This window comes from Perna viridis, chromosome 5 (assembly GCF_037379345.1).
Source record: "Perna viridis isolate PV_CMFRI_1.1 ecotype Kerala chromosome 5, ASM3737934v1, whole genome shotgun sequence".
NCBI lineage: Eukaryota > Metazoa > Mollusca > Bivalvia > Mytilida > Mytilidae > Perna > Perna viridis.
The window spans coordinates 932,173-943,337 of NC_142449.1; the positions used below are offsets into that span (position 1 = coordinate 932,173).

Genomic DNA, 11,165 nt, shown 5'->3' on the forward strand with positions numbered 1-11,165 from the left:
TTTTTCCGGAAAATACAAACAAAAACGCATTTTATGTTTTCTTGGAGTTCAAACAATCTCATAGAAATTGAAAAAAAATTGATACAAATACAATTATTGGAATGGACAAACCTGGAATTAAATATTACTAATGTTGTTTTATTAGTCCTAGGACAAACTTAATATATCTAATCACAGACCTGTAATTAAAAAGTGTAATTAACTATATGTCTCTTATCTAATGTGCACTCCTTGTTCCAACACATAACGATTGAATATATATTTATCCTCTTTTGTGATATTTCTTGTGGTGTCGAAATACTAGTCCGATTTTCCTCTGACCCAAGCTGCAACCCTCCTCTTTTTTTGATATTGATATGTCGGGTTCAATATCCAAATAAAACAGAGGAGAGTTGTAGGGTAAGAGGAAATTCGGACTATCGAAATACGGTCCACTTTTCCATCAGTAAAACAAATAAATATTGCAAATAAATATTTATGCCCGCGCGCTTTAGAGATTTTTCCACTCCTTTCAACTCACTGTACATACGTAAGTGTGTCGGTCATAATGTGACTTTTTGAGGGAGTAATCAGTTGATTTCTAAGGGGTAAAGGGGGACAAAGATCAAAATTTGTGTCCTGAATTTTTTTCAGAACGATTTCTGACCTGATTTATTATCGATAGTTGTTCGATAAAAAAGAGAATGCTTTCTCTGCCGTTGTCTGGTCCTTACTTACAATTTTTATTGTAGCCCGGGTTGCTTTGGCCATATTGAAATTTATAAAATGACCGCCATTTCAAGTTAGCCGCCGGTCGAAAAGTAAAAAAAAAATATAATCGTTTAAGGGATGACTGTTATTTTTTTTCGTCCTAAGAATACAATAACCTCAATCACGTGGTGCACACTAAATAACCTGTGTAGCGGTTTATTTTCAAGTGTGCTTCACGGGTATTTAGGTTAATTCAAATAGAGCGAAAAATGTAACAGTCCTTCCTTATATTTTGATTTTAGTATCAAAATTCAATGAGTAAACCATTGAAAAAAGGTTGATGACGTCACAATCATACACAAAGTATGAGATGATGGACACAATTTTTTATCCAATCAGAAAGCGTGTTACTTATAAAATTAAATTATAGAGGCGTACAAAGTTATATTTAAAATGCTCATGTAACAATGGGGGAGCTGGGGAGCATCCTGTTACATTGTGTGTAAAAAATATAGCTAGTTTATTCTTTAGTTTCTATTTATGTTCTTTTAGTCAATTTGTGTTATTTAATGGTTCTGTGTCTTATCTGCTTGGTCCTGGATTATGAACATCATGTCCCAATAATGTATCTCGTTAGGAACAGACCATTTACTTCTCAAAGAAGGAGACTGGGGTTTAATGTTAAGTTGGGATTTTTTCAGCAGCAACTCGAGTAAAAACATTTGGGGGGGGGAATAATGAGTCATATTTTTTTCTGTCCATGGCTGAGTAAAAAATAAATTGAGCTCAAATTGGGAATAACTTTATTTTTTTCAAAATACTAGTAATCCCAATACAGCCCCCTAAGTATAAATATGGTCAGTGCCTTAATCTCGATCGTCTTTCTTTGATTGTTTGCATGTATAGGCCATATAATTTCGAAAATAACAAAACTTTTTACAATATAGTGAAAAAAAAACAATGCAAAAGGTGCATATCAATCTGTAAGATGATATTACGTCTTCTTTTTTTCAAATCGTGACATGCAAAAGAAGATAACATGTCTACCACAACAGCCCGTGAAGGTGTGATGTATTGGTCAACTCGAATACTTAAACAGCGATAACACACTTAACAAATTTTGTTCTAGTCAGAATGCGAGTTTTTCGTCAATCAGTAAACATTAAAAAAATAGGCATAAAGTTACAGTAGAGAACTACTGCATAAAATAGCTGACTAACGTTGTCCAGCAGAGGCACCATAACTGTATTTAGTAGACGACCTTTAAAATTGTTTTCTACCTTTTTGATGTCACAGGGGCCGATCCAGACACTTTGAAAAGGAGGGGTGCCAGCCGGAGTTCCTCAGAAAATATGGAGTGCTAGCACATTATTTGCCATTTTTTGTCAATTTCACCTTACTCAAAAACATTATACATCGTTGTTACTCAAAACAAAAAAGACAGTGCACATAGATACAAATATGTAGTTCTTGGCACAGATTCTTCATACTTTGTAAAAGTGTAATCAAGGGAACCAAGGTTCTAGCGGAAATCAAAAGAATGTAATCCGTAGACAAAGACCAGGCATGGACAACAGACATACACAACAAAGAATATAAAGTAACTGAAATAATACATACAAAGTAACAAAAGTAAATGAGTAACTCGGACTCCACAAAAAACTGGGAGCATGGATCAGGTGCACCGGTAGGGTAAGCGTCCTCTGTTTTTTCTAGAAACTAGTAAAAAATGATTCCAAATCATCTTCCAAATATACCGAAGATGTTTTCAAAATGCTGGAATTTTTTATCGACATTTTTTGTCCAGTGTGGTGGACGTTTTTTTTAACAAATTGTAGGCATTCCAATGGGAACAAATTTTGCTCCTGTTTTCGCTGACCCATTCTTTCACGCTAATGAGACTGACTTTATAGCTGATCTGATCCAAAAGAAGGAACATCGTTTAGCTAGATCCTTTAATTTCTGTTTCCGCTATATACATGACGAATTATCGTTAAAAGATCCTAGTTCCGAGGATTTGATACATCGCATCTACCCCAAAGAACTTGAGATGAAGGATATACGTACTACAGACACTGTGAAGTCAGCCTCATATCTTGACCTACACTTAGAGATCGAAGGTAAAGGGAAACTACTCATGACTGTTCATTCCGTATTTTCAACTTTCCTTTCATCCATTCGACAGCTGCGTATTGAGTTTTCATATCACGACTCATACGTTATGCCAGAGCTTGCCATAACTACGCAGACATTTTATATCGCTAGACTTATTACAAACTTATTACAATTAGGCTTTTGGAACAGGGTTATGCTGCTACAAGATTGAAGTCATCACTACAGAAGATTTATGGTTGTCATCGCGAACTCGTGGATCGTGATGGTGTATCCATCTGCACCATGAAAACTGATTTGTTCAATGTGTCACAGCTTTCCTTTCCTCTTTCGTCTACCATGTACTTGACTTTTATGAGCAACTCGGTGTTTCTAGAAAAGCAGGGGATGCTTACCCTACCGGTGTACCTGGTCCATACTCCAAGTTTTTAGTGGAGTCTGAGTTACTCATTTACTTTTGTTACTTTATATGTGTTATTTTGGTTATATTATGTTCTCCGAACATAAACGTATTTAAAATGTTTTATGATTTACAAGTGTGTGTATCATAAAAAAAATGGAGTAATTGTTTTTGAATTATTCAAATATAAGCACAAGCAAATACAGTATACACATTTACATACAAGCTCATGGTAGGATTCGGAAAGAAGCTAGATAGTTTATACAAAGTTCCGTGTCCTTAAGAGTAAACTTGCAAGAATATTCTTATAAATAAGATGCATGTGGAATGATTTTCATAATTGACTAGTAAATAAGACCAACGAATAGAAAAAAAATGGAATTACAAAATTGGTGTAGAGATGCAGTACATGAAAGTCATGCATTCATAAACCTTTTACTTTTGATAATAAATTTCTGAACTTTAAGAAAAACTTCTACATTTTGTTCAGCATTTAGAATATTTGAGCCATACAACAATACATTTACAGTAATAGGTACATTAAGTGCCATAGAAAATATGATTTCGTTTCGTAATAAAGTATATTTGGGACAAAGAGCAAAAAATGGGAAGTTGATTCGACATGACCACAGGCGCAATTTGGGGAATTAACAAGGTTACGACTAAACAGATGTTCGTTGAGTGAAGCACCGTTCATTCGCAGTCTGGCATGTAATATTTGCCCTAGTCGTGTACCAATAAAGTAAAGATTCGGACATTTTACCAAATGTTCCTTAATCTTATTTCTAAAAATGTTAGTAGAACTAGAACTCCTGGTATTCTGAGGAAGTTTGTTGCTGGCAGAAAGTATTCAGAATAGAAGTTAGTTCTCGTGCGAATTTCTAAAAGATTTTGTGATTGTCTAGTATAATGTCCATGCAAGGAATCAACCGAGTTTGGAATTAACGATTGCAAATACTCTGGAGTTTCCTTGTTGATAATCTTATATAATAATATGAGTCTATGTTTTTCCCTTCTGTCTGAAAGTTTTTCCCATCCCGTTTCCTTATACAGTTTATTGATAGATGTTAATTTAGTACCTCCCGGCCCAATTCGCATAGCTTCTATCTGAACATTTTCTACCTTGTTAACTAAGAACATCGTCTAATTGTCACAAATAACATTACCATATTCTAAAATTGGCCGAATAAATGAAAAATACATTTTCTCTAAGGTGATTCTGTCAAGAATGAAACGCATCTTTCGTAAAATATTAATCCTACTATAAGCTTTTTTAACTATATAGTCAATGTGGTCATGACAAGAACCATTATTTGAAAAAAAATGATACCAAGATATTTATGGGATTCAACTTCCTGAAGGTCCTGGCCATTCATCAGCAAAGGTGGGTGTAATGGCTTTACTGACTTACGTGAGACAATCATTGATTCAGTTTTTTGTGGATTAAATTTTACTAGCCACCGACAAGACCAACGGTGTATCTTTTCTAGATCACAGTTCAAGATTCCCGCAGCATTTTCAGGAGTATCTACAATGACGTATATACTAGTGTCATCTGGGAAGACATTGATCGACGTACCAGTGTCAGATACTATATCGTTGATAAATAGTACAGTCTCAGAATGGAGCCTTGCGGAACACCCGCTTTAATTTGTCTCCAATCTGAGTTACTTCCATACAAGACAACCCTTTGAACCATCCCCGACAAATAATTTTTAAACCAATGTAGCAGCGTTCCCGTAATTCCGTATTTGTCTATTTTAAATAAGAGTCCAGCATGCCAAACACGGTCGAATGCTTTACTTATATCACAAAATACGACTCTTATTTCTTGACCACTATCAAGAGCTCGACCACTATCATTCGAAAAACTAATTGATTTACAGCTGAATCGTCCTTGTAAACCCAGACTGACTTAAAGTGATTATCTTGTTTTCCAACAGAAAATTATGGACGTGTTTATAGACACATCTTTCAAAGCATTTAGAAAGAATGCATAATAATGAAATTGGACTATAATTTTTCACTTCACAGGGTTATTATTCTTAAAAATAGGCGTTACATTTGCTTTCTTCCATTCAGTTGGGAAGACAGAAGTTGAAAGTGACAAGTTAAAAAGTTTGCATAATGGAAACTTTAATACAGAAGCTGCTTCTTTTAACAAGCGGGGGTTTATCAAATCAGGACCTAATGCTTTATTTGTATCCAAGATTTTTAGCACATCTTCTACCTCACTGTCATTAAGAACACATTCACCGAGTTGTTCTTCAGAACCGGTACGAGGGGGAAGTTCAGCATCTGTTGTATCTAGAATTGATTGTAGGGCAAAGAAGTTGTTAAAGAGATTTGCCTTGTCCAGGTCATTTGTAATCAATTCATTATCAACCAGTAATGATGGGATACTAGAATGTGAGGGTTTAATTCCAGATAACTGGTTACATATTTTCCACCAAGACCGAGATGAACTGTTAGTGTTACTCAATTTATTCATAAGATCTGAGTGATGCTTATCACGTGCTACTCTAACCCTTGATGTCACTAAATTTCTAACTTGTTTGAATTTATTCCAATCAGTCGGGCTACCAGAGCGCTTAGCTTTTGAGTAAAGGTGTTTTTTCTTTCTAGTCAGTTTTGTTAATATTATTATTCAACCACGGTGGATCAGACTTTCGAACGGTAACTATCCTGTTTGGGATAGTATTTTCTGCAGTGGTAGAAATACCTTTAACAGTGTTGTCAATATCATTTGAATAAAAAATATTGTCCCAGTTAGTTCCTGCTAATGTATTTCGGAATCTATCAAAATCTCCTCGATCAAATAGCCAAATTTTACACTTGAAAGTTTTTTGGGTAGGTTTTGAGGCATTGATAAAACCAATGATAGGACAATGGTAGCGTAACTGGTCGAGGAGATGGGGACCAACACTAACATATGGGATGAAAGAGGGGTTGTCAGTAATTATAAGATCAATCAGGGATGATGAATGCTCAGTAAAATTAGTAGGTTTTTCTACCAATTGGTGCAAACTATATTTCGTACAGATATTTTTCGTTTTTGGGTTATTCATAAATTGATTGTCATTAAAGTCACCTGTTACAATGATACCGTCATAGTTAAATTCGTTCACAGCCGACTCTATAGAATCATCAACTTTGTTCCAAGTATCAGCGTTACTCCCTGGGGGTATATAAAATGTACCATATAACGCCTTTTTACCATTAATCTTTAGCTCTAACCATAATACTTCAAGGATATTAAACTCTAAATCAGATCTCATCTTTGCATATATATTATCCGGAACATAAACAACAATCCCTCCCCCATTTTTTCAGGACCTCTGTCCCTTCTGAAAGGTTTTTGATAATTCAGAAGTTCTATAGAGTCGTCTGAGTTATTGCACTTTAACCATGTTTCAGTAAATGATAAAATGTCAAACCCATTATATTCAGAATATACCATATCAAGTTAAGGTAGTAAACTCTGTACATTCAAGTGAACAAATGATATACATGTAGAAAATGTTTCATATAAACTAGAGGATACAAAATATGAGTCAGTTTCGGATAACAAACTGGTATTATTATTTGATGGACCAGGATTTTTCTCAATACCAGACATTATTAGTAAAAATTCTATAACAACACATATATGCAGTTTATATATGCACTGTTTGGGTGTACATTATCACGTGTATTATCTTGGTAAAAATCTTTAGGCATTGTGTTTGCGAAAAGTAATTTTTGCATGACTAAAGTTGTTAGATCTGTATGAAACCACAATGAAATAATTAAGTTCAGAATAAGATATTCATGACAGTTTCCAAAGTCATAAGACAGACGCATCTCATACAAAAAAGGCGAGTGAAAATATAAGTGAGATAAGTAAGACAACATATATACAAAATTGACAAAAGGAATAGCTAAATATAATGTGCAATGAAACATGATTATGTGATAAGATACAGAGATTTCAACATACATTTAATCACGATGAGACGTTGTAATTAATAGTTAACCAGAAGAAAAAAAGAATTCTCCCTTATATTTAGAAAACAGAGTTGCCTATAAAAAATATCACGTGTTCCTTCTAAACTGAAATCTGTTATTCATGCGGTAATTGGTTCAAGGTCAAGGTACGCTTGACTGGTTGATTTTACTACGAAATAATTGGCGTAAAATGGGCGTTTTAAATTATAGTAAATTCGGAATAAATTACAATTTTAAAATGACAAATTTGAAAGAGCTGAACTGAAGATGGACCATTGCATAATGCCGAAGTTGAAGGCATTTCAATCGAAACAATAATATAATGTAATGAGTTATATCAGTGTACAAATGATCGGACAAGAAGGGTACGTAGAAAACATACAGAACAAGTATACATGACATGTAACTTGACTGAATACACGTAACATGTAACTTAACTATAATTCTTTAATAATAAATAGTTTATGAAGTTGGAGCCACAGCATCTGCGTACGATTTAGGTCTTGTCGGGCTAGCAATTTCATCAGCATTATGGGGTGGATAAACAATGTTGGTGGCAGATGCGAAATTGTCAGCAATGCACTTTTTCAAAGCAAAGTCCGTTGTAATAGCAGTTTTATGGTCTCTTTTATCCTTCATAAATATTTGTCCATCTTCAGTCCATGTCTGTGAGATGATGTGTTTGTTCTTACGTTGCCTATCCCTGTATGCTAACGAATTGCGTGTTTTAGTTAGATCTTCATTTATTGTCACGTGGCTGTAAAGTTCGCCGTCTTTGAGATACTTACTTGCTTTCAGGATCCCATGTTTTGTGATAGGGTCTCTGAGACGTACAATAATTTGTTGTGGCCTAACAGTACCTTCTGGAAGACGTATAGTCTTGCCAACTCTGTGCGAGCGAAAAATGTCGCCGTCCTTCAGACTGTTTTCTCCTACCGTTTCTTTAATTCCACTTAAGCACACCAGTTCAAGGCGGTATATTGTTCTAATGCATCTACGTCTGTCTTAAGTTTAGAATTTTCATTTTTAAGTGAATCTATTTGTTGTTGTAGAGGCATTATGACCTCTTTAACGCACGAATCTATTTCTTCTTTTATGATAACACTGATTGTTTGATTAAATTCTTCTTTAAGAGCAGTTCTCAATTGTGTGACAGTTGATGTCAGATCTTCAGACTGTGGTGCAAATGTTGTGGGTTGTGGAGAGGGGAAACCAGACGTTGCACCCTTAGTATACACCGGCGACGACATTGTATTTTGTTTTTATAATCACGCTCAGGAGGGGAAGGTTTACTATTTCTGCGTACGCGAGAAAAATCAGGAGTGCTGTGTTTCTGATTCTACATATGTATTTCGTTATTGATTGATTATTGTGGATAGTTGACCGAAGATATAAACAAACAATTTGAGCTGAGTTCTGAGTTCTACTCACACAGTCGTATAATATATTTATTCTCCTTGGTAAACATCTTTTTCAACCTGCAACTTATTACTTCAAGGTGGAATATTTCAGACTACATGTATGCGAAAACTATGTCAAAAAGCACTTTAAATACTCATTATTTACCAAAAGTCTGTTCTCAAAAAAAAAATACTACAGCCATTCCACAAGCATGCGCAATCTAAGTTTTTACTCGGAAGTTACGTCAGTGGCTTGAGTATTGTAAGTATAAGAATGACAAAAGGGTTTCTGGCAGATAGCGTCACGGACGGAAATGCTGTCTTCAAATTAATGCGTGATTCTCTTTTAAACTTTAAATATTTCACCGATATTCCAATTAAATGATATTTCAAACATTTTAAGTACTCATTTTCAGCTAAATATTGTCGAACTGGTAAATCGAGACGCCAAACTATTTTTTGCGCTTCGCCACGTAGTAATTTCAAAGAAGATAGTCTAAAGCCAATACAATTGAATTGGGGTTATCTCTCTTTTGGTGGTGTTGGATTTTAGCTATTCCTCGTGAATGGTATTATAATCAAAATCATTTTATCAAGAAGCGTCACAATCAACATCATCAACTGCCTTTTTTCAAGTTTAAGGTCTCAAGAACGTAAACAAATGTAGTAATCTTATTTTCACGATATTTGTGTACATCTTTGTTTTGTTTTGCTGCAGGTTGTAAGGGAAATATGGGTTCAATACCAAAACATACTCAAACCTTAGTCAATGTCATGACCGGCACTCTAGCACATTGCTTAAAAAAATAAACATCGGGAACCTATCTTGCAGGTTGCACGCCAAGCGACTTCCGAGTTTCAGCACCTTCGGTGCTTTGATTGATTTTATATCGGAGGCTTAATATTTTGACCACTGGATAGGGCTAACCCATTATACAAGAAATATGCACGGACGGACAAACAGACGGGATTACTATATTCCCTAAACTGTGAACATGTATTTTTTGTTAGCTAGACTGAAAGGCCTGCATGAGTCTGTTTTAGAGATTTTTTCAATAGGGTACGTTTGTGTGTGATGTTGTTTGTAGACGAGACTTTGGTTACAATATTATTTCATTCGGAGTTCACTCTGGATTTTATATTCAAGCATTTGTTTGACACTGAAGATTTATTTTACCTTAGCAGGTCTCAGTATCGTATTAATTTTCCCATATACTTCTATAGTGAAGTGCATATTTTTAGGATTTAAAAAAAAATATGTAAATTGATTCAATAAAACTTTCACTTATGTAGCATTTCTAAGGACATGTGAAAAAATAATTTCCAGCAAAGAAAATAGGGTGAGTCCACGAAGATTGGACAGAAAAGAAGTTTTGAACTATAAATAGCCATTTTCCCTACTTTCACTTTCGTTTTGCACTCAACAAACTAACCTTTTCAGTGGAACATTTTTATGATATTATGTTAGATTTTCTTTTAAAAAAGTTCTTCATCTTACAGTGTGATGTTTGCTCTATTTTGTAAGTCATTGTTTTTGACAAAACATTAGTTTGTAGAGAGGCAAAAAGAAAATGCACTATATTTTTATAGCATCCATGTTTGACGTACACCCGCTCAGGGATGTGCAATACGATACTGGTACCAGCAGGGTTGTGCAACCCAGGATACCAAGATAGCGGATCCGCCAAGTGGGTGTAGAATTGCGAGGTAAAAGTATGATTTCTCTTAATTAAATGCATAGATCAGGCTCGTTTTAGGAAAGGAAATTTTTATGTGATTACAGATTTTGACTATCTATTTTTTTATGGGTGTGCAAGGAAGTATATATCCGAAATCAACAGTTGAACTTGTGGTAATAATGGAGAGTAACGGAGAGTTCCAACGACAAATTTTGTCGGAAAAGAAATTTCAAAATAACATTGAATATCTTCGTATAATTTCACTTTCGTGGGTGGCAATATATAGAAATGTGTTACGACTAAATTTGGTCGTTTTAAAACCAACAGTAAAGATCAATATATTTTGTGTTTGTTTACAAATTATCCCCCTTTGTTTATGGCAATTAACGCCTTCAGCTCAGATAGAGTTGTCTGTCTTAGTTGTCGTTAATGAATTACTTTGAACAATTAATGTAAAAATCATGATATTTATATTATTTACATTTAGTTGGATAATATATATATTTTTGATTTTAAATGAAATGTTTTAAGTGTCAAATCATGTATTATAGTACTACTAATAATTTTGCATTTCAAAATATTGCATAATACCATTTGATGTGTTCACATTGAATTTAAAAAGTATTGTGAATAACTCCAACTGGTCGACGAAGAAAAATACACGATGAGTATCTGTATTAATGGATAGTTATATGAACTGATTTTCATGATGCCGATTGATGCTTCTTGCGTGTCTGTTCGTTAAGGTATTTCTTAAATTTTCTGAGTCTTTCTCGACTAAACTTATTTTCTGTGTTTCAGGTCATATGTGGAGGAAGATAAATATTGGAGTAAATTCGCCTTCCTGTGGACATATTTGTAATAAAGTTTTAGATCTGAATAAATATAGAAGTTAAA

General features: G+C 34.4%; 1 long non-coding RNA gene across 2 annotated transcripts; it reads left to right on the top strand.

Annotated features, from left to right (window-relative positions):
* The first annotated feature begins 9,687 nt into the window (after positions 1 to 9,687).
* LOC148615526 (uncharacterized) lies at positions 9,688 to 11,165 on the top strand. 2 transcript variants are annotated; one of them, XR_015922003.1, is made up of 3 exons: positions 9,688 to 9,774; positions 10,180 to 10,296; positions 11,070 to 11,165. It is a non-coding gene; the product is annotated as an uncharacterized LOC148615526 (long non-coding RNA). The 2 variants fall into 2 exon arrangements; XR_015922004.1 differs by lacking the exon at positions 9,688 to 9,774 and adding an exon at positions 9,781 to 9,929.